Raw genomic sequence first — 25,792 nt, 5'->3', positions numbered from 1 at the left:
CTGCGTTAACCATTTATCTTTTTCTTATTCCAGAATTCTAAATTTTTGTAATCTTATTTGCATGTTATAATTTTCTATATTAGATTCGTTTTGAAGCATGGTGGGCGTGCTCTTCTAGCTGATGAGATGGGTCTTGGAAAGACATTACAGGCATTGGATCTTGGGCCCAGAATTTGTATTGTGCTTGCATGTTCTTAAGTATTTAGTGTGTAATTTAAGTTGAATCTTCTTATATTGATGACGTCCAACACTTATTTTGTCATTTCCCCCCTTTTGTTTGTGTCTAATGTCTTCTGGTGCATTTCTTATGGCTGAACTATGCAGAATATTTGGGTAAATAGCATTTGCAACTTTGAGAATCTCAGCCTCCACTGTGTCTGAAAACTTGCAATACCTAAAGGCTTCAACTAAAAAGTCAAAACTGTCAAATGTTTGAGAATAAAACGTTGTAAAATAGCATATAGTTTTTTTTCAGCAAGCTGAAACTCAGATTGCTTAGAATTGGGGTGGTGCTCAACCAAAACATTTGCCATGCAACATTTGGTATATATGATACTGAATTAGAAGATTGTTCAAATTGTACATATTGTTCTTCATCAACGGTTAAATTTTGGCTTCATTATGGATTTCAGTCTCTTGCCAAGATGGTATGGTATTAATATTGACTTTTATCGATGCATGATGTCATCAACACAGGCGGAATCATGCCAACCTACTTTCAGAGTGATTTCATTCTCTGATCTCCTTCCACTTGACTTGAAATATTATCATTTTCTTGTTGTGTTTTTTTACTATCTATTTGTGGCTAGGTATTTGAACTTGCCCTTCCCTTTTGCTCCATGCAAGTCTGTATTCCTTGAAATGCTCTAATTAATTGAATTTTGACTGCATAATTAAAGTTTTCTTTTGTCTCCATTTATTCTTTGTGCCTTCAACGCTAGCCATTTTCACAGTTTTGACTGTAGAATCTATTAACCTTTGAACACGTCCATACCATCTTAACCTATTTTCTCATCTCCTTCTATTTGGCCTATTTACCTATAAAAGGTAAGAAATATATCAAATTTACAGCAGTTAAGTTGGCATAGAAAGAGCTTGAGAATATTTATTACTATTTAATGTAGTACTTATGCACAGTTCTTTAGTTGTATTATATAATTATTGGCAAGGGTTAAAATCTCATTCTATTTTGGGGTTTTAAACCTCGGCTAAGATGAGATTGTGCTGACGATGTTGACGGCCTGTTGAGATGGTGTCAGTTGGAACTAATTAGGAGGAAGAATAAGAGGAGAGGAAGAAGAAGAAATGGGAGTGGAATACGTGTAGTTCTTATTGGTACTGTCTTGAATAGGAAGCAAGGGAGTGTCACTTGCTGCTGCCTCTGTGTCTCAAGGAGGAAGCGAGGTTGCTGCTGAGCAGTTTCACTACTGCCCAGAGTTTTCTTCTGCTTCATCCCGAAGAGGATTGGAACCCTCGCTACATCTCATGCAGAAGGCTAGAAGGATGAATAGTTGTTTCCATTGCTAGAGTTTGAAGAGGATGCGAGGGGATGCCAGTATTTGTTCTTTTCTGCTTTGTGTCAAGGGGACGCAAGGACCAATAGTGGATTGAGCAGACCATAGATGAGAAGGTGAAGAAGAGAAAGAAGAAGAAAAGGAGCAAGAAATCTACTCGTTCATTTACTCTTGAATGCTATTGGAGTTCATATTACTGATATAGGCTGAAACCAATGCATTGATCCCTTGATATAGGAAGGAGGTATTTATGCCCATGCCGATCTGGTTTTGGTAGTGGTCAATGGGTGGAATGATGTATTTCACCTCTTCCTAATGACATGGAACCAGATAACCATGTAACTGCCTAATGCTTGTTGTCTCCATGTAGGTTTCAGACTGTCAGTATCAATGCTTCACAGCATGCAAGTTATAACTAGTCTCTCTGTTTGGGTTGACATCTACATACAGGGTACAACTAGGAGAGCTGTTTCTATTATTGTTCATTTTATAACAATTTGAAGCCATTTAAACAAACTTGTTGACTATAACTTCTCTTACACCAATCATGCATTTTGTCAGCTCATGCTTAAATTTGTCTAGCACAGTTTTTGATATTTATCTTGCTTTAAATGGATGGTGAAGTAATTTTTAAATCAAAACTGTTATACTTCATAAGTAAAGGATACATATTTAGTTAGCTATTTGCTAGTTTAAACCTAATCAAGCAAGTGAATTTATAGTCTCCAATATGGGTATCATATTCTACTTTAGTATTCTTGATCCTTTATGACAACTGCTCAAGTCAACTCGTCTCCAATTCACCCTTTTTATAACAATTTGAAGCCATTTAAACAAACTTGTTGACTATAGCTTCTCTTACACCAATCATGCATTTTGTTAGCTCATGCTTAAATTTGTCTAGCACAGTTTTTGATATTTATCTTGCTTTAAATGGATGGTGAAGTAATTTTTAAATCAAAACTGTTATACTTCATAAGAAGTAAAGGATACATATTTAGTTAGCTATTTGCTAGTTTAAACCTAATCAAGCAAGTGAATTTATAGTCTCCAATATGGGTATCATATTCTAGTTTAGTATTCTTGATCCTTTATGACAACTGCTCAAGTCAACTCTTCTCTAATTCACCTTTTTGTTCTCTTCTATTATTGGATTCAGATTGTATCATAAGAGGCTCACAATAGGAATTTACTTTTTCATTTTTGTTTTTGTACTGTTGATTTAGGTTTGCAACAGCAAATATTATTGCTCCCAATGGAGTGCTAATCTTGCTGCGTTTTGAAATTAATTGCTTTCTTCTACAGGCAATTGCTGTTGCTGCATGCATGCCTGAGGCATGGCCTGTTCTTGTTATTACTCCATCTTCCTTGCGTATACAATGGGCTTTTGTGAGTATCCCACCATGCCTATTGATGTCATGGTAGGATATCCATTGTTCTTCAGTTAATTTGACTGTTTTAAATATGGTTTTCAGATGATTCAGCAGTGGCTTAATATACCCTCTGCAGATATTCTGGTAAATTGTTACATTCCTTAAAAAGCTTTCTACCTGAATTGTAAAGCTAAATTCTCTTTCCTGCGTATTGGTATTTTAGTTTATCTGATAGAATCTACTGTTGTGAGTGCACAAAGCAACGCTGTAAGAAATCTCATGGCCACAAATGAGTTGCTCTCGACGATGTTGTAATACTGTCACGGCCAAGGAGTGAAATGTCGTTCTGTGTTGGGCGGCACGGACGATTTTTACTGTTTTAGCGCTCGGGCGAAACTGGCACCCCGTGTGAGATAATTTCACGAGGCGTGCGTCATGCATAACAAACAGAATCGAGTGCGCGTCCGCAACAACACGCATGACAAAACTAATTGAATGAATTCCTTTTGTCGCGATTGATTAAGGCTTGGAAGGATAAAAAAAATCCTATATAAAGCAGGGGAGGCAACGACGAGCAACAACGACCACTCCGGAGGTATGATTTCCCCTCATCGCAAATGGCCCGGAGGTGTCCTGGATGCCTCCGACCACCCTTCACACAACCGCATCCCGGATGCGTGGTGTTGGAAGTGTCCCGCGGCGCCTTCAGCGTCGTCGGATGCCCCTCGGGGTGATGTTTTTATTTCATCGATCGAAAATTAAATTTTCGATTTAATTAATTTAAACAATTCCCAAGTTAGGTGTGATATTTCAAACATGTTTATAAACCCTAATTAAATTATCCTAATAAAATACTATAACAACCAACAACAACCAAGCCTTATTCCACTAGGTGGGGTCGACTATATGAATTCTTTTACGCTATTGAATTCTTTTACGCTATTGAGCTCTATCTCCTACTAGATCATCATCTATACTTAAATACATTTTATCTTGTTTTAATTGTTGCTAAACAAATTTTTTTTGGTCTTCCTTTTCCTCATTTGATATGCGTGTTTGTCATAGTTTCACATCGCCTAATTGGAGCATTTATTAATTGTCTAAGTATATGCCCACACTATCTTAAACGTGTCTCTCAGAGTTTTTCCTCAACAGATACAACTCAGACTTTCTCTCTAATGCTTTCATTTTTTATTTTGTCTATCCTCGTATGTCTATACATCCACCTTAATATCCTCATCTCTACAACTCTCATATTCTGCTCATGTGCTCGAGTCATAACCCAACATTCAGCTCCATATAACATAGTAGGTCTAACTGTGATTTTGTAGAACTTTCCTTTAAATTTTAGAGGTACTTTACGGTCATATAAAACACCTGACGCTCTCCTTCATTTCAACCATCCTGCTTGTATTCTATATAAGACATCTCTCTCAATCTCTCCATTGTTTTGCAAAAATGATCCTAAATATTTAAACCTTTTGGTTCTGGGCAACTCGTCATCTCCTATCTTAACAATTGTTTCATTATGCCTAATATTGTCAAACTTAAATTCCATATATTTTGTTTTTATTCTACTAAGCCTAAAACCTTTCTTTTTTTGTATTTTCCTCTAAAATTCTAGTTTAGCATTCCTCTACTATTCATTTTTCCTTCACTTTCTCTTGTACTTTATCATTCCACCACTAAGATTCCTTACTTAGTGGTGCATGTTCCTTTGACTTACCTAGTACATTCTTAGCTACTATTTTCAACTTTGATACTATATTATCCCATGTTGTATTAGAGTCACTGTATATTTCATCTAATGTTTATACTCCTACCTTCTATTTAAATATATTTTGCTTCCCATCCTTTAACTTCCACAATTTAATTCTATGAGTCGTATATATTTTCTTTCTATTGATATTATGTTTGAGGCGTATATCCAATATTACTAACCTATTGGGGTAGTTAAGCTTTCTCCATGTATGCCTTTGCAATCTTTACAAATCTTTTTATCCTTCTTTCTAACCATAAGAAAGTCAATTTGTGATTTATTATTCCCACTTTTGAACGTGACTAAGTGTTTTCTTTTCTTAAAAAAACGTATTAGCTAATATAAGGTTATATGCTATTACAAAATCTAATATAGTTTTCCTTCCTTATTTCTCGTTCCAAACCCATAACTCTCATGTATGGCTCATATTTCTCATTTTTCACTCCAACACGCCCATTTAGATCACCTTTTATTAAAATCATTTCATTTGGCAGAATGTTTTGTAATATTTCATCTAAGTCATCCCAAAACCTTGATTTGGTAGCTTCATCTAATCTTACTTAGGGTGTATATACACTAATTATATTCATAGTTTCTTTCACCACTATTATCTTAAGGGCTATAATTTTATCACATTTTCTAACTACTCCTACAACTTCATTCATTCTTTAACGAACTATCTACAACAATATCCATTTCATTTCTTATTTTACTCTGTCCAGTGTATAATAACTTAAAACCTGAGTTCTCTATCATTTTTACTTCTCGCCTACCCATTTTGTCTTTTGTACACACAAAATATTAATTTTTCTTCTAATTATCGTATCTACTATCTCCATTGATTTACCAGTCAGAGTTCTTATAATCCATGTTCTAAATATTAGATTATTATTTTTCCTATCATATTTGTTCTTATCCAACCTATGGTGTGAGAACTCTTACTTATTTAACACTACACCTAAGTTCTCACAAAGATGTAGCGGTCCTTGCCGATACGTTATAGTCAAATCCTCAACGCGAACTCTTGTATATTTAGCACTGCGTCCGAGTTCTGGAGATATAGTCGTCCTTGTTAAGACATTACAGTTGGATCCTGCAACGCCTTCCTTCTGGAGAACAACTTAGCATTAACACAATAGTTTGATGGATCCATTCATTGAATATTTGTCATAGTTTTAACGTTCGCTGACATCCCAATAAAATATATAATTAATATTTTGAAAATTTATGTTTTAATGTTTTAAATTTCATTTAAAAATTCTAAAAAAATTATAGTAATTTAGATTTATATTCTAATTTTTTTTATTATTTTAAATTTTATTTAAAAATTTTAAAAATTCTAAAAAAAATAATAAATTAGATTTATATGCTGATAATTTTTTATTATTTTTTACTTTTTTACTTTTTTACTTTTTAATTGATATTTTTTTACTATTTAAGATATATATTATTTAAATTAATAATTAAATAAATAAATAATTTATATAATTATTATATATAAAGTAACATCTTTGTGTTAATTTATATATTTATTATAGATAATATTTTTTTCTTAGAATTAATTTGAAATTTGGATTTATGAATATTAATATATTTAGCTTTTTTGCTTTTAGGATTCTTATTTCTTAAACATATGAAATATATATTTTTATCTTAAAATGTTTCTATCTAATCTGTTTAGGAAATATTACTTGTCTTTTATTTTAGAAGTCATCCAATAATTGATAATTTAAATAAAATCAATGTAAAATTTATTTTTAAATTATACATAATAAACATATTTGTCTAATAATTACTATATATAAATAAAAAAAATATCGAAAGTGTATCAGTGTGACATGATACGATATTGAAATTGTATCGTTTCGGTCTAGGATCGAAACCTCGACATGGGTTGAGATTTTAAAATTTGGTGACAACACTGTCACAAATGGTTAAAATCTTGCGATATTGGTTGAGGCACTACTAAGTACTAACATGGTGTTGCACAGAATTAAGTTAGCAATAGCCATGCACTATTGTACTGCTGTCATAGAAGCTTGAAAAAATCATTTAAAAATTAAAAATTGTGTACATGAACACACACAATTAGAACACTATTTAGTCTTCCATAAGTATCCATTATATGCATATCCATGATATTTTGAAGGGGAGCCTTGGCGGTAAAATTGTTGCCATGTGACATCAAGGTCACAGGTTCAAGTTGCGGAAACATCCTTTTGCAAAATGCAAGGTAAGGTTGCATACAATAGACCCAATGTGATCCATTCTTTTTTCAGGACCCGCACTCGCGGGAGCTTCGTGCACCAGGCTACTCTTTTATACTAATTATGAGACAAATGCCAACAACATTGATAATGATAAATTATTCAATGCATCATGATTTGAAATCTTCTGCATGCTAGATGGTATTGTCCAAACTTATTGCAAGAATTAGATTTTGTTCCATTCCAGTTGGCATGAATGAAGTTTTTTGTTCCATCTGCTGAGTGACGTGAGAAGGCTGTGACGAGAATGCACTAGACAGTGACATGGCAGGCTGCCTTCCTTTTTTTGCGACCCCCTCTACAAGTGAAGACAAAGGAGACTAGGGCTACTTTGAGGTACATGATATGCATTTTCTTCCTCTTGATCTCGACTGCCTCTTCCTCTACCTCAACCTCATACTCTTATTTCTCTGCGTTCTCCTCCTTCGCCTCCTCCTTCGTTGGTTCTCTTCCTCCACCTCTTGTTCCTTTGCAAGTCCTCTCTTTTTGTCGGTCCTCTTCCTTTGCCTCCTCCGTAGATTCTCTTCCTCCACCTTTGCCGCCTCCTCCAACCTCCAATAGCCCTCTTCCTCCTCTTTTATCAATCCTCTTTTTCTTCCTCCTCATTGGAGCTACCAACACCGGATCAAAATGGAATGATCTTAAACAGTATCGATTGTCATATTTGGTTGAAACTTTAAACCTTGACTTATTGTTCTATTATAATTATCAAAATCTCATATTGATAATCTCTCTTTTGTCATCTGTCTGTATATATATATATATAGAGAGAGAGAGAGAGAGAGAGAGATTTGATATGCTAAATGACGTTTTGTGCTATTAAAATCTCATGTGTATATATATATATATATATATATATATATATATATATTGTCAACACTTGACATGCTTTGACACACATTATGATAAATTAAATATTTTTTGTACCTTATTTCTTGAAAATTATAATTAATTCAGTTGAGCAACTAAATGCTATAATCGTAAAAAAAATAAACGAAAGAAGATTACAGATTTTAATTTTATACGAATCTATGTTGACGTACATTAAAATATAATAGAGAGAATTATTTCTAATTCAACTATCTAACTACTATAATTTTATTAATAATAAAAAATGTTTAGTGAAAGATTAAATTAATAAGTTCATCTGGATTATTCTTGATGCCTTTTAACACATGTCAAAATATGTTGAGTTCAATTTACTGTCTAATTGTAAGGTTTGTCTTAGAAGAAAATAAAGTGAAGGAATATGAAATGAGTAAAACTCATCTAAATTTATGTTTTGATGTGTTTGAAGCACGTTGAGTGTTGGCACAAACACGTTGCTGAAACCTTATTACAGTCGGTTTGGGACCAAATTTCTAGCATGAAACTATATTTTTAATCTTGCTCACATCCAACGTACGACAATCATTTTAATACAACGAAGGTGTAATTGATAGTTGCGCTGCTTGTAATAGCTCGTAGCGTATTGGATTGAAATTTTAATCTTTTTAATTGATAAGTACTTATATTTGGAAGAAAAAAAGCCAAGTGGATTATAACTGTTATAAGATTAAGATATTTACTTGGGAACCTGCAGAGTGTTAATACAACTGAACACTGGAATTGTACCATTTTGTTCAAGGATCAAATTTTAGCACAACATGAGATTTTTAAACCTTGTTTTAAATAACAATTTCTTATAGAAAGTCCAGCAAGGTGTAAACCTTATAACTCGTCTCAAGGAAGGTTGTGACAATTTTGTAAAATAAACAAGAATATCGTATGATAACCTTAAATGTTATATCCTTATTAATGCAAACCATTGAGAGATAAGTTAATTTTTAAGAGAGGCTAAAGTGTTTTCTAAAAATATAAAAATTTTGCATATAGGAAAATATCTAAAATCCAAATTCATGCATAAACATAGGTAAACATGGTCAGACTGTTCCAGCTCATATCATGTGTTGTTATGGTATTAATATGATAAATTTTGGGCTGAAGCTAGGGGTAGCAGCAAAATCAGTATTTAAAATAAATTTCCTTAGGGAGAATTGGAATTTCTTAAGAAAGCTTTAGTTGAGATGTTTATGAGTGAGAATATTAGTTCAACTGATCAACTTAAAAGATTGACTTATGGTTCTGATTCTATTGATCTTTGATTTCAAATATCTTGCACATGCCTTGGCACTGCAATAAGATTTTTCTTTGTTGACATGGTTGTTGCCTTGGGGTCGAGTAAAGAAAAATACATGAGAAAGAAGATTGTGTATTAGGCAGTATAAGAAAACCCTACTAAATTAAGAAACTCACCTCAGCTTTGACGTCTATGGACATTGCCACCACAGCAGCCTAATTATCCAATCATTGTTATAACCCTTAGCCGTGGACCTAGTGCATTTGAAGATCTTGGAAGACTCAATAACATCTAGAGTTTTGTTTACAAGATTGGTTTTCTTTTTCATAAATTTGTTGGCTTCTTTACGAGCTAGACTAATTAGACATTGGAATAATGCATTGAACAGAATTTGAATTCTTCTTAACTTCTCCTTTTCTCCTTGATAGCCTTAAATTACAACTTGAACTTAAAAGTTCAGTTGTATGCTAGAACTAATAACATTGATAGATTTCCTGTAAAATATTAAACACGACTGTTATGTGATTCTTAGTGAGTAATTAACAGTCATGGTTATTGGTCTTTGCAGGTAGTGCTATCTCAATCTGGAGGTTCTAACAAAGCTGGATTTAAGTTAGTATTGTCACAACTAAAATCAAGTATCCATCTAGATGGTGTATTCAACATAGTCTCTTATGATGTAGTTCCTAAGATACAAGATATTTTATTGGCTTCTGAGTTTAAGGTAATTAAAATTTTCTCATTTTCTTGTCTATATGCTATTTATTTATTTATTTTATTTCTGCACTCATATTCTGACTTGCATTTTTGTGACAAATTAAGGATGGCTAGTCAAAACCCTAAGTCTTAGGCAATCATTAGCCAATCAAAATGACATTTACTTGTTATTGTTTAAGACCCTGAGTTGCCCTTTGATGGCATTTCCTTGTTTATAATTGATATAGATTCCATGTTGTAGGGTTGATCCTAGGATCTAGAGTGAGTTCGATTGCTATTTTTTCTTTTTCTATTTGTGAAAGATATTCTTATGCCTTCATCTTAAATTACAAACTATGTTTGATGTGCCTGCCCTTTTTTCTTCAAGCCAGTAGTGTAGTTAATCTTGCATTACCAAGCCATTTTTCTCGAAAGGAAAGATCTTAATATTTCATAGTAGCTTACAGGTTATATACATAAGATTTTAAAAAATTTTCTCATCGATCTATAATCTTCAACACACAAAGTGATCTGTGTGAGGTCTATTTGAATAGAAAGTCTTTGAGGCACTTCAAGAAGTGCTCCTAGTTTTATAGGCTCATGATTGATAAGGATTGATCATATCATATGAGGAGAAGTTAATCTAGGAATAGGTAAAAGGGTTGAGTAAGGTTTAAATTGCTGTTTCATGTTGTGTTTTGACACTTGAGACGAATCTGCAAATGTTGAAGTGTGCTGTGGTGATATCTGAAACTTTTCAAGTTAATATCAATTAATATCATCGTCGAAGCTACATCTTTATACCAATTATTCAAGTTTGGCTATGTGGATTGTATCCCTCTATTGAATTCTATATAAGGTTATATGGATAATAATATTCAAATAAGTAAATCTCTTTGTATTACATAATATACTCTTTGATTTCCCTTAACCCCTTGCACATTTTATTGTATATACAGAAGCTATTGGCTATAATTGAATATGTGTATAGTATCTCAACCTATTTTCTTTTAATTTTTTTTTTCCTAAATTTTTTCTTTCCTTGGGGCAAAACGCGAAATCTCCTGTACCATCAAGAGATTTCCTTATGTAAATTTCTTTAAACAAACAAGTCAATTATGAAGGGTGAATCATTGGATGGTGGGGTACTTGGATGAAGGAGCTAACCATAATAGACAAACTGGTGGCAAAGGAGCTCCTCTTCATTCCTTCATGGGAGGTCACAAGGATATCAACACGTAGATGATTCACTCTCTACCTGTTTCTATTGGTGAACTCTAGTAGTCTCGAACATAAGGAAAGGTTGCAACTTTTGGCTGAAGATTTTTTTATGGTGTAATGATTGACTTTAAATTCATGGCATAACCACACATAAATGGGTCTTCTAGTGAGATTTTGACTACTGGCCGATGCAAGGTTTTGCAGATGTCGACTCTTACATAATGCTTGTAACCTGGGAAGGGGACAATTCGTGCAATCTTGCTGAGACGAGCTAGTTTACTATCATTGTCTCAAAAGGGGGCATACTTGAACCGTTGTGACATAAATCTCCACCTGAACTTTCCAACAGAAGGCCTTCCCCTTTCTAAAGAGATGGTCAACTGGGCTGAGAAATTTGGGTGTGCTTGAATTCTATTCTACAACAAACCTCTTTCGTGCCTTGAGAGTTCAATAGAGACCTCTGTGCTTTTTCAAATAGAGCAGTGCCGGTGGATCAAAGGTTGACTGTACATTATGCCTATTGAAGAAACAATGTGCTGGCTAGCTGCACTATTAGGTACATCACTTGATCAGTTAATAGAACAATGGTTTAGGAATCTCAATTCCTTCACAAATGCAATAGCTAAATAAGGGGAAGGCTTATTTCCGAGTTGCTTCTCTCCCTATCCTACCAAATATATAGACTCTAAAGGTCCATTTCTTTAAAGTGTAGAAAAGTGAAAGGATAGTGATTTTGGGGGATATGATCCCCTTCCAGCTCAGCAGGTTCAGCCTACATGGCACAGATCCAGCTCACTCGCAGGTTGTATTGAGGCATGACCCACACACAACCTGTAATACATAAGATCCAATAACCTATTAGGGTTTGGAACCATGATCCTCTATAAAAGATTGATAATGGTATGAAATCCTAGTTTTGCTGACTTAGGCATGAGAGGGGCTTTGCCTGGATGACTCCTGATGAGCCCTTTGATGTGTTTTGATCTACATAGGTTTGGCACAAGAGCTTCGTTAGGTCTAACAAGCGGTAGATTTTCCTAGCCGTAATATTGGTGTTGTGTGTGGGAAACATGAGCCAAAGACATTGAGAAAACCCTTAGAGAGCGAGATTGAGGGGCAGAGTCGACAGAAGGAGGGCAATGAACAGAAGATTCATCGGCAGATTGACCCCCTTCCTTCTTCTGGGCGCTTTGCACTTCTTGCCCCTTCATATCTTGGCCGTGCTGCATCTGACCCTCCCCTCTCCAATCCAATACTCGCGTCACCAATTGTGCATTGGACCATCCTAGTCATGGGCAATGCTGAGTACATTAAAACAATGCTGTGCTGCAGCTTCTCAAGGGAGGGTACCACTCCATCATAGTGGACAACCTTGACAACTCCTTGGAAGTCGCCCTTGACCTAGTCAAGGAGCTCACTGGGGAGTCGGCAAAAATCTCTCCTTCCATCAGATTGATCTTTGAGACAGAGAAGCATTGGAGAAGGATGGAATCGAAGGCCAATGAAGAAGGGGATTTAGCGGCCAGGGCTGCCTTTGTCCTTGATAGCCCCGGCGGAAACTCTGCGGAGGAAGTCAATGCTACGGAGGAAGGTGACCTAGGTCAGACGTCGTTTCTCGTGTCCTTGTTCAGCCTATGGTGCCTCTTTAATATCTATTTCAACATCTACAACAAATAAGTTCTGAAGGTTTTCCACTTTCCACACTGGCAATTGGATCAACGCTTGTCTTATTTATGTGTACCACTAGTCTTTACAAACGTCCTAAGGTTTCTGCTTCACAGCTTGTTGCAATATTACCATTGGCTCTTATCCACACAATGGGAAATCTTTTCACTAACATGAACCTTGGGAAGGTTGTTTCTTTCACACACACACACAATTAAGGCTATGGAACCCTTTTTCTCTGTTCTCTTTCTTCCTTGTTCTTAGGAGAGTTACCTACCATTTGGGCTTTACTGTCTATTATGCCAATTGTTAGAGGTGTAGTTTTGGCATCTCTAACAGAAGCTTCTTTTAATTGGACTGGATTTTGGAGCGTAATGGCTTCCAACTTGACTTTCCAATCCTACAATGTGCTAAGCAAGAAAGACATGGTTAAGAAAGAGGGATCATTGGACAACATCAATCTCTTCTCAATAATAACAATTGTCTTTTTTCTTTCTAGCACCTGCAACATTATTTGTTGAAGGCATCAAGATCACTCCATATTTGTAGTCTATTGATTTCTCCTTATTGGTCCATGTTTCCATGCTAATTAATAGTTTAGAGGATGATGAAAGTGATGAGGTGTGCCATCTATTTAGAATGAGGTAGAGTAAGAGGAATTGGGAGATGGATCCCAGTTGATATTATGAAATGATAAATCCGAGAATGAAGCTGATATAGGAGACGTAATTTTTGGTTGGCCAATATCTCCTAAATGTCATGCTGAGATTGTGATTATGATGGACCTGTTGTTTGATGGTTCTTATCCACTGTAAAGAAAGCACAACAGATTATTGTTGGGCTTGTTCAGACTAGGCAAAATGTTCAAAGCTAGGGGAAATGAAGCGCAATATATGGGATCACTGTCTATCGAAACGTGGCTATTATTCACTATATATATATAGGTACAAGCATCAAGAATGTGGGCTTAAGTAAGATCTTGGGATCGACTCTTATTCTCCCAGGCCTTTGGTCTCGGGATTGACTTGATACTTATTCTCCTAGACCCATGATCTCAGGATTGACGTAGTATTGGTTCTCCCCTACGTGATCTTCTATAATACTCTTCCTAACTTTGGTAGTCTTTCCTATTATCCTCGCTCTGACTTTTTGATCTTCCGAGTTGTGAGAATGAGGTGGTCTTCCTAATTATTCTCTTCTTGTTTGCGATGGCCTTCCGAGTTAAGGGATCGAGATGGTCTTCTATATTATCTCTCCATTGATAGCCTTCCGAGTTGAAGGTTCGAGGTTGTCTTCTCTATTATCCTCTCCTCCTGAGGATTGAGGTGATTTTCCATAATATGCTTTCCATGACTTCATTGGTCTCTTGGATCGAGGGATCAAGCCTTGTATTCTTATATTACTCTTCCCAACCTCAGGCCTTTTGGTCGTGGATCAAGCTCTGTTTTCTTATACATTCTATGGGAATATCTTTGTTTGAGAATATTCCGCTTAGGAACATCCCCATTTAGGGACATCCCTAGTAAGCACATGCATTCTCGCTTCGCATACTATGTGCTTACAAACACTCCCACTAGGGAATATTCCTAGTAAGCATGTGCATCCTCACTTAGTATATTATGTGCTTGGATTAGCCCCACTTAGGAATATCCCCAGTAAGCACACGACATCCCCGCTTCGGATACTATGTGCTTGAGAACATAAACATCCCCACTTCGGATACTATGTGCTTGAGAACATAAACATCCCCACTTGGGAGTATTCGTAGTAAGCACGTGCATCCTCACTTAGTATACTATGTGCTTGGATTAGCCCTACTTAGGAATATCCCTAGTAAGCACACGACATCCCCGCTTCGGATACTATGTGCTTGAGAACATCCTCAATAAGCACACACATCCATTCTTTGCATATGTGTTTGAGAATATCCCCGTCAATCACACACATCCTCACTTCATATACTGTGCTTAGGAACATTCCTGATAAGCACACACATCCTTGATGCGTGTGCCTGCCTTTGGAAATTTCCCCGTTGCACGCATACTTAGTTTGAGAACATCCCCACTCAGCCTCTCCTTTATATGAGAATTCCCCAACACTCGGTTGCGGAACCAAGTGTCTTATTCTCTCCCCACGACCTTAATGGGATCTAGTTTGTCTCCCTGGTCGGCGTGGGATAGAGCCTCTTATTCTCTCTCTCCACTCGGTTGTGGGATTAAGCCTCTTATTCTTTCCTTGGCCCTTATTTATGGGATCGAGCTTCTTATTCTTTCCCTGATCTTCGGTCGTGGAATCGAGTATCTTATTCTCTTGCCATGACCTCAGTGAGATCAAGCTTCTCTCCCAATTAGGAGCGAGATCAAGTTTTATATTCTCTCCCCGACCCTTGGTCGCAAGATTGAGCATCTTATTCTCTCTCCCACAATCTCAATAGATCAAGCTTGTCTCCTCGGTCAACGTGAGATTGAGCATCTTATTCTCTCCCCACAAGCTCAGTAAGATTAAGCTTCTCTCCCTAGTCGATGCAGGATCGAGCATCTTATTTTCTCCCCATCACCGGGATAGAGTTTCTCTCCTTTGTCGGCGTGGGATCGAGCTTTTTATTCTCCCCCAGACCTTTGGTGTTGGGATCGATCCAGCTTTTCTCCCTAGTCGGTGTGATCAAGATTCTTATTCTCTCCTCGACCCTCGATCGCTGGATTATCTTATTCTCACATCTCAACAGGATCAAGTTTCTCTCCTGGTTGGGATCGAGCCTCTTACTCTCAGTCTAACCATTGATCATGGGATTGAGCTTTTGATTCTCTTCCCGACCCTTGGTTGCGTGATCAAGCATCTTATTCTCTCCCTATGATCTCGGGATCAAGCTTCTCTTCATGGTCGACGTCAGATTAAGCCTCTTACTCCCTCCTTGAAATTTGATTGTAGGATCGAGCTTCCTATTCTCCCTATTTGATCACGGGATTGAGCATCTTTTCTCCCCATGACCTCAACAGGATTGAGCTTATCTCCCTAGTCGACACAGGATCGAGTCTCTTATTCCTCTCTAAACTTCGATCGTGGGATGGAGCATCTTATTCTCTCCCCATGACCTCTGCGGGATCGAGGTTCTCTTCCCGGTCGGCGTGGGATTGAATCTCTTATTCTCTTCTCGACATTAGTTGCAGGATGGTGAATCTTATTCTCTCCCATGAACTTCGCGTGATTGAGCTTCTCTCCTCGATCTGTGTGGGATCGAGCCTCTTATTCTCTCCCCGGCCATTGGTCGCGAAATTAAGCTTGTTATTCTTTTCCCTCGGTCTTTGTGAGATCAAGCTTCTCTCCTCCCTCGTCTTATTCTCTCTTTAGCCCTCGGTCATGAGATTGAGCTTCTTGTTCTCTCACTGACTCCGCGGGTATTTAGAACTCATAGACTAAGATATTTTGTAATTTTGTGGTAGTGACCCCCATTCCTGCTTAAAGGCTAACTCGACTATGTTCTCCCCGATGTCGTTGGTTCATTTGAGGTGAAGACCAAGTTGTAGATGCTTCCCCCTATTATATCTTTCTCCCTTGCCTACCTGATGTTAAGATGAATTTCTTTATTCCACTTTCTCCCAGCCTCAGTGGGATTGAGTCGGATTTCTTATATTCTCTCTCAGACTTTAGAGGTTTACTTAAATTCTTGGGATCAAGCTATATCTCATTAGCTCATGGCTCTGGGGTCATCTCCTTCATACCGATCAATCCTTAGGAAAGACAGTCATCGAATCCCCTGACACTACTCCTGTGACTTCCCGAGTCACTCCCCCCACGCGACATCCCGAGTTGCTCTCGACTAGCCCTAGTTACCCATTCAGCTTGGCGGCTTGTCTCCCCAACTTGGCCTCTTGAATTGCTCTTATAGCAGCCTGAGTGCCCACTCTCCCTAAATGGAACTTCCTTGACTTTGAGGGACTCATGATATCCAAGGACAGTGTGCAAAGCTAGCCAAGTTAGCCTATGTGGTTCTGGTCCACGTTAGTACATCTAGTTTGCATGATTCTCATCCAGTTCACGACTCAGTGCAAATTACTGAGTCCCTAGCATAACTCGATATCTTACCTCGAGTGCCCCACGCGACTCAACTATTTGAGTTGCTCTTGAATACTCAACAGTTTGAGTACTCCATGCAGCTTGGCGATTTGGCTCCCAACTCCGCCTCTCGAGTTGCTCTTATAGCTTTGCAACCTGAGCACCCCACGCTAAGTTAGACTTCATTTGACTCTGCTCTTTATTTTGACTTGGAGGGGTGACTCATGATACTGGGAAATAGGATCCCCTTCCAACTTAGCAGGCCCACACACGACCTACAATTCGTAAGATCTAATAACTCGTGAGGGTTTGAGACCATGATTCTCTATAAAAGGTTGGCAATGATATGAAACCCTAGCTTTCCTTCTCTTCTTCTATATTTTTTTCTATTCTATTGTTGCCATGGGGGATGATGACTTAGGCATTGGAGGGTCTCACCGAGATGACTTCTGGCGAGCCCTTTGACGCGTGTTGATTTACATAAGTCAGATCATAGGAGAAAGCTTTGTAGGTCAAGTGACACATTTTCCTAGCTGCAACAGATACTAAAGTGGGAAAATGAGTGCATGTAATAAAAGGTTGCATTTTCCGTTTATTTATATCGACTTTTTTTTTCTCTATTCATCCCTCCACTTTTCTATATTGAAGCCTTTAAGTGTAAACAAATTCATCTTGAGACACTTTGCTACATGTTGAAGCATGTTTAGTGTTGGCATAGTACAACGTAATAATTCTTTAATTCATTTGATTATCTAATTATTATAATTATATTTTTAGAACCAAATAAACTTAGTGGAGGGGATTAAAGGAGTAAAATGCATCTAAATTCATCTCAGCATACTTTATCACATGTTGAGTGTCGATGTGGTACTGTCATTGTCTTGTTTTGGTTGGATATTGAAACTCTAGCAAGGAATGATATTTTAGAACTTGGTCTCTATTACTTGCAATTGTTACCATTTGCAAAGTCAGAATGAAAATGCTGATTATGATGATGATAGGAACACTTTAGCTAACTTTGCTAATGCAATTAGACTTTTGTTCAAACATGTTTTTGTTAATGTTTTATTTAACATTGTTGCATGTTTCTTTTTTTTTTGTTAGATAATTCGAACCTCTTAACCAAATGATTTTATAATTAAGTTTGGGAGTTAATTTTGTCTCCCTCTGCTGTGAGCTTCTGTTTCCGAAATCAGCGATCTTACAAAATCTTGTTTTCTTAAAAGGAGTTAGTTTTAGATATATAGTACTGCACCTCTTCATGTTGGCATAAACCTTTCTACTCGTTACTTAGCCTTTTGTTGTAATGCTTCTTTCTCAGTTTGTCCTTGCAGATGAATCACATTTTATGAAGAATGCTCAAGCTAAACGAACAAATGCTTGTATCCCAATTCTACAGGTCAGGCATTACTTTCTATAAGAGCTCTTATGGAAATCTAAACCAAGTTAACTTCATCACAAATGATATTTCTTTTGAGACCTTGCCATAATTTGTAAATTTGTGGAATCTAGACATATGGCATGACGGAAAGTTGCTTTGTTATTACTATACATATATAACTCCAAACTTCATGGCTTCCATTTCTCAGAATATTATTCATCTGTTGACGTGGAAGAATTTTGTTTTCTACCTTTATGAACTATTTTTCTCAATTTGGGTGTACTAGAATAACTACAAGAAAGTGGCAATCTATTCCATCTATATCTGTATTTTTGTTTCAGATGGACCTCCACCATTTTTTTTTTTGCATAATATGTATTAAAGACTTAAAGATACAGTTTAATAATCTCACACTGAAAAAACTGCAGAACCTCATTTATCATTGACATTTAGATACAGCAGCAAATCCAGGATTAAATGATCAAATGGGGGAAAAATATATTCCAGAGATATCAATGTGCAGTACAAAATTAACCCAAATTAAAAAATTGGCCATTATTATCACAATTATTGGTTCAATAGATACAAATAACTGAATGATTCTCTAAATGAGTTGATTAAATGACAAAATATTTCAATTTGTTAATACTGTAACACAAACTTTGAGATAAATTATAAGGAGAGACTTTTTTGTAAAGGTAACTCTTGTTTTTCAATCAATCGAATGTCAATGTTCTCTAACCTACCCTTTTAATTTGTACATTTATCTCAATTTTTTTTTATCTCTAACCCACCCTTTTAATAGAATGTCAGTGTTCTTTAAATTTTTTATTTGCAGCCAAAAATTATCTCAATTTTTTCTCTTGATTAACTCATTTATTATATCATATTTTCTGTATTGCAGAAGATAATTTGCATCTGTGAGAAAATTGTAAACATATATAAAAATATTCTATAGCCTCTTTATTTTTTTTGATAAATTACTTTAGAAAAGTTTGTTAGAGTTTTTAGGGTTTTATTAGAAAAGTCACTTACTTTATGAAGAATAAGTGATCCCATGTATTAGATAAGGTTTCAATTAATGCAATTGCCAATTTCCAACATGGTATCAGAGCTGAAACTTGTTGATTTGGTCTTAGTATTAGTTATCCTGTAATTCACTATCATGCTCAACAACATCATCCATGAATCATACACATTTTGATACTTGATTTGTTTCCTTCTCTCCTTATTCTTTCCTTACAAATAAAAAGTTATTTCTTTCATTTTTCTTTCTTTAGTATTCTATATCTTATTCCTAATCTATCCTCTCTTTATCTTCGTGCCCTCTTAAGTGTTGTGTCCTCTTAATTTTATCTTCCTTTACCCTAGTTCTTCTACTCCATTGTTGAGTATATCTTTCTATTATCATTTCCTTATTTTATTTGCCCAATTTTTTTCTATGGTCGCTTATTAACCTTAATATATATATATATATATATATATATAGGATAATTAAAAGTTGTATATTATGTATCAAAATGTAGAAAATGAGGAAGTATCAAATCTAAGTAGACACCTAAAGACTTGTATACATGGAGCTGCACACTCCTAAGTATCATCTCAACATTTGTCCTTCACCAAAACAACTATGGTTACGTGCCCTCCATACATAGGGTATTATTGATGACAAGGCCAATAGAAGGGCCTTTGTCAACGTCCTACTCCCCATGGTAGTCTTCGGCGATATGAAGACATCTTCGGGCACATATGGAGGTATCTTCGAATCCTCCACCATATCTCTACAATAGGAGGTACTGGAAGAACAAATGCTCGCGTGTCTTAGGTGCCTGTCTAGAAAAAGTGCACACTCGATCCTCTTGATAATCCTGCCTATCTTTGGTAGGAAGTCTCCGCAGTGCCAGCATCCAGAAAGTGACTATATGACTTAGCTGCAGATAAGTCTTCAACACCATCCGGGCCCATGGCATTGTGAGACTAGGTCGTCTGAAGAAGTTATTTGCTCGGGCTACCCCACCATCCTAGGTGCGATGAACCCACTTGATCCAGAGTGCGTTCTCCTCCTGAATCCGCCATAGGAGAGCCCAGTTCCAGGCCCGTAAGTCCTTGAATCTCAAGCATCCCTCGTCCTTCGACCGACACATATTTGCTCAAGACACTTGGGGTGCTTGGACGTCCTCATGAAAGATTGATAGATACTGTAAGTGCGATCGATGATGCTCTGCGGTATCAGTAGAATGGACAATCAGAAGCATTGAACCCCTGAAGTACTGAGATGATGAGCTGCGCCTTGCCGGCATAAGATAGGATCTTCTTCGGCCAAGCATTGATCCGTCTGATCAATGAGTCAAGTAGGGGGAATAGTTAGAGTGGCAGAGATGCTCAATAGTAAGTGGTATCCCAAGGTATCGGAAAGGCATAGCACCCTTTTGACAACCTGTGATGGAAAGAAGCTGTCTGTGTCTACTTATCCACTCCAGCTAAGTAGATGTTCGATTCCTGCTGCTGCCCCAAAATCACTCAAACAAGTGGTCAGTGTGCCTACCGATACTACATCACCATGACTGAAAAGTATAATATCATTAGCATAGGCTAGGTGGGCTAGTTTGAGGTGGCCGCACTATGTGTGGAAGATGAATCTGGACCGTTGGTGCACTGCTGCAGCTGCCTCCCAAAGATCTCGATACAAATGCCAAATAGATATGGTGATAAAAGGTCTCCCTATCTTAGTTCTCGGGCCCCCCTGAAGTGACCAAAAGTCCCGTCATTAATGGCCAACGAGAAGGAGGGTAGTGGTCACACACTCCATGATCCAAGCCACAAACTACTGGGGGAAGTTCAGGCCCACAAGAGCATCCCGAAGAAAATCCCAATGTACCAATCTATCTTCATGATGCAACAAGGGGAGATTCGCTTTCAATGATACTTCCAGAAGAGTTCTTGTGCTAAATGAATGTCATCAGTGATCAGTCTGCCTTGTACAAAAGCCGCCTGATGGAGGATATGGCCTAGGACACCAGAAATACGAGCTGCCAACAACTTTGATACAACTTTGTAGAATATTGTACAGCAGGAAATATGCCTATAATCTGTTAGTTTGCTTGTGCGTGCGGACTTTGGGACAAGAGCAATCAAGGTATGATTCAATCGGCGTAATAACCTCCTATTATGGAAGAACTACCTCCTATTATGGAAGAACTCCCGAACTGCAACAATAAAATCTGGTCCAACAGAATCCCATGCTTGTTTAAAGAACATAGACCCATATCCATCCAATCCGGGCTCCCTCTGATCACCAATGCCGAACAACGCTTTCTTTATATCATTTGAGGTAGGCATACGAATGAGTTGGGCATGCTGATCGGAGTGAAGTAGCCGGCCAAATGGGTGGGACTGCTGTGGAAATTCTGACCTGTCCACTCTAGTTCCAAGTTGTGCACTGAAATGGTCCTCAAATGCTTGCACAACTTCGGTATATGAAGTGGTTAGGCTGCTATCAGTGGCAGGGCCGGCTTTAGGGGGAGGCATCCTAGGCAGCTGCCTAGGACCTCCCTATTCTAGGGGCCTCCATATTATTAAGATTTTATATTTATATTTTAGGGTTTTATTAAATTCGATAATGGATCAATTTTTTTGACAGACCAAAAAATATTTTATTTTTAACCGGTCTGGCAAAAAAAAACCTTAAACAAGCCTTTTTTTATTATTAATATCTCTTTTTATTAATTTTAATCAATTCACGATTTGAAATTGTCATTTAGTTTATATATGTCATTTTTTTAATTTAATAAATTTACGTAGCATATTGATATTGGTGATAATCATGTGCATTTAATTATTGGCTCACATGTAATATTTTTATATTTAATTAAAAAATATTATATAGGACCGTCATCTAAAAATTAGCCTAGGGCCTCCAATTTTCTGGAGACGGCCCTGATCAGTGGCCTCGATAGCTGTGATTGCATTTCTCCTATTATTCCATTTAACTAGAGCATGAAAGAATTAGGAGTTGCGGTCCACTTGCTTGAAGTATGCTGCCTTCGCACGCTGCAAATAGAAGCTGTGTTCAGCAGCGTTTAAGCGAGCAGCCTGCTGTTGTAACTCTTTGTAGCCCTCATCCATGGTGCCATGTGTCATCCCCTCTATTTGTGCATCCTCCAGAAGTTGCCGGGCAGTAGCAGCCCTTTGAGAAATATGCAGAAAGTGTGTGTGTGTTCTAATTAGCATGTAAAAACAAAAACAAAAAAAAAAAGTAAAAAAAATAAATTGAAATTTCATCTTCATCCTCAATCGTAGAAATATCTCAGTAACATAAATCTCTTCCTTACCAATGAACTTGATGTCATTTCTACACATGAAGCTTACTAATGACAACTATTTGCTTTGGGAAATGCAGTTTCTCTTATTGCTTCATGCTCATGATAACCTTAAAAACAATTACTGGTCTTTATGCTGCTTTATCTCGGTCTCTTTCAAGTTTATTATTGTTTTTATTATTGTTCTTTTTTCTTATTTAACTCATTCTTTTATTTTGATTTTCCTATTATTGACATTTATCTTAATATTCTTTCTCCCCACCAGTTTCATCTTTTAAGATCTCTTTTCTTCTCGCCAATTATAAGCTTGTCTATTTTCCTCTTATTCTATTTTATTAATTTTTTCCCCTTAGGATGCCATCAATTAAAACCCTAAACTAACAATCTTGTAATTCACCTTTTTTTCTCTTCTCTTATAGATTGTTTCCTTCATCGCACCCTCTACAGATTTTTTGTCGTCTCCATGTTTTACTGAGTTGTTCCATCACCATTCTCTATTCTCATTCATTCTCTAATATTCCTCGTTTCCTTTTAACAGCCTATAGCTGAACCTGGATTCCTTTCTCTAGCCTTTATCATTGGTGTTTTATCTTGCTCAACCTTCATTGTCGATCTTTTCTTTTACCAGCCTTCGTAGCTAGATTCCTTTTACCAGGCTTCATAGCTGAATTTTTCACTTTTGTTGGATCTTCATTGTCGTTTTTTTTTTCTTTTACCTACCTTATAGATGAATTCCTTGGTGAGCCTTCATAGCTTTATTTTTCCTCTTTTGCTCGACCTTCATTCATTTTTGGTTTTTTTTTTAATCGACCTTCGTAGCTTGATTTTGTTACTGACCTTTATGATTGAATTTCCTCCTTTTGCTTGGCTTTCATTGTCAATATGTTTTCTTTTATCAGCCTTCATAATTGCATTCCTTTTAATAACCTTTGTAGCTGGATTTTTTCCCTTTTGCCCGGCTTTCATTGTCAATTTTTTCTTATACCAGCCTTCATAGTTCAAGTTTTCCCTCTTGCTCTGCCTTCATTGCCAATTTTTCTTTTTACCGTAGCTGGATTTTTCTTTGTTCCTCAGTCTTCATTGTTGGATCCATTTTACTGGCCTTCATAGTTTGATATTTTGCTATTTCTCAACCTTCATTGCCGATTTTTTTTCGTTGCCGACCTTTATAATTGGATTCCTTTTACCATCTTTCAAGTTGGATGTCTTTTATCAGCCTTCATAGTTGGATTTCTTTTATCAGTCTTCATAGTTAAATTTCTTTTATTAGCCTTCATAGCTAGATTTTTCCTCGCTGTTGCTCGGCTTTCATTACCGATTTTCCCTGTTACTTGCCATATACCCCTGGATTCCTTAGGGTTTAATAGTAAAATGGAAGCACTCATTCTATCTAATAATATGCACTATAAATAATATTTTCCTTAAGATATTTGGATTATTTCTCAATTTAAAAAGGGTACAAGTGTTATCATTCTCCATTAGTGAACTTCTATATACTGATGAATGTTATTTTCAATGAACAAGCGCCTTACTTCACCCCACCTTATCTTTTGTGAGAGAATTCCATACTAGAGGATTAAGGACGGGGATTTCTTGCTCGACCTTTTATTACCTTTGATGTATAGGTCAATATCTAAATTCATGTCAAATCCTATGTCTACCTATGCATGAAAACCCCAACTCTGTCATTAAAAATGTGAGACTTGACAAGGCAAACTTGAGGAAGCAGATGGTTGTCCTTGAACTAATGCTATGCAGGTCCAAGAATTGCACCCAAATTCTAAGAATGAGTTTGATGTCAAGAATGTATTTTTGCATGGAGAACTAGGGGAAATAAATCTATATGGAGGTCTCACCACCATCAACAACCAACAACAACAAGCCTTATTCCATTAGGTGAGGTCTGCTATATGGAGGTCTCACCAGGATATGAAAATAATTTATGAGCTCATACTGTATGAAAGCCTTATATGGACTTAAGAAATTATCACAGACATCATTTACAAGGGTTATGATTGTCATGTGGTATAGATAAAACCAGGGGGATCACATATTTTTATGAAACACTCTTCTTCAGGAGGAGTCACAATGCTCTTAGTATATATTGATGATATAACAGTTACATTAAATGATGTGACTCATTCTAAACGAGATATATTTTATCTCTCAATAGAAATATATTCTTGAAAAATAGGCAAACAATATGCAAGTCAAGTTCTCGAATAGAACCAAATTCTCAGACTTAGAATGGTGGAGAAATATGCAGATAAGGAGATGTATCAATGATGGGAAAAAGTTATTTGTCGGTTTCATACATAACCAAACATTGTTGGGAATTATGTAGTCTCTCCAGAACAATTCCGACTTTAATAATTTTACATATTTGATGCAATTGAATAACAACGGAAGCGATTACGCAATTTCATAAATCATAATCGAACATATGAATATAAACTAATGATGAAATTAAATTTATAAAATAAATATTTTGTAGAAAACTAACCTCTTGTAGTTTTCTTCCCTTTTGTGAATTTGAGGTGCGTAGAAACCACAATCTTCTGGTACAATCCTTCCTGCCGGCAGTGTGTGGACACTCCAAAACACAAACACTAGAAATCAAAATGTATTTTCTCTATATGAAAACGTCGAGTCGGCTTGATACCAGAACATATCTGTATTTATAGAATTCAAAAACCCTAAGACTTGTTCTAGCAGGAATAGGATTCTCAATCCTAAACTTTGAAATTAGATCTTATCTTTTAGATATTAAATAAAATATAATATATTCTCGTTATGTTGAGATATTATTAATATCTATTTGGATATTACCATAATAATCCAAATTTATAATTATCTCATAATTATAATTTAGATCTAATCACATTTAATTGCATTTATCTACAAGCCCTTGAACATATGGAAACACTTTTCCATTTTCACATTTGATTTCTAGATCGTATTTCTAGTCCATCATTTATTAAGAAGGCGTACTGGGGATGGACCCATAATTAAAAGCTCTAATAAATTAGATAAATAATTGAACTCTTTGATTAATTTATCCAACTTATTAATTCCATTATTACTCCACTAAAAATATGGAATTGCACTCTTTTTCGTTATGAAATATTTTACTCTACTAAAAGAGCAGTCCATTGATTTAATCATTACATATGGATTAATCCTCCATTGCCAATTCATAGTTTGGAGCTAGGAATATTCCGTTTACCTCTCCGCTACTTTTTATCCTCATCTATTATTAATTCATTAGTGAATGGTTTAATTTGTAACATAATTATAAATTAGTTGGGCCCATCACTCAGTTCCAGAATTAACAAATGAGGGAATCGTCCTTCTACTTCCCGCAGGAAGGAATGGATTCCGTCTGTGAATTCATATTCCTAGTCAATCATTTCAAATATAAATCT

The 25,792-nt window shown here is 36.3% G+C and overlaps 1 pseudogene; it reads left to right on the top strand.

Moving 5' to 3' along the window:
• The window catches only part of LOC122021151, a 93,926-nt pseudogene that overhangs the window by 36,365 nt on the left and 31,769 nt on the right, over nt 1-25,792 (top strand).

Source organism: Zingiber officinale, chromosome 9A (assembly GCF_018446385.1).
Source record: "Zingiber officinale cultivar Zhangliang chromosome 9A, Zo_v1.1, whole genome shotgun sequence".
NCBI lineage: Eukaryota > Viridiplantae > Streptophyta > Magnoliopsida > Zingiberales > Zingiberaceae > Zingiber > Zingiber officinale.
Note: the sequence above shows the minus strand (reverse complement) of the source record. Positions and strands in the feature narration are given on the sequence as shown.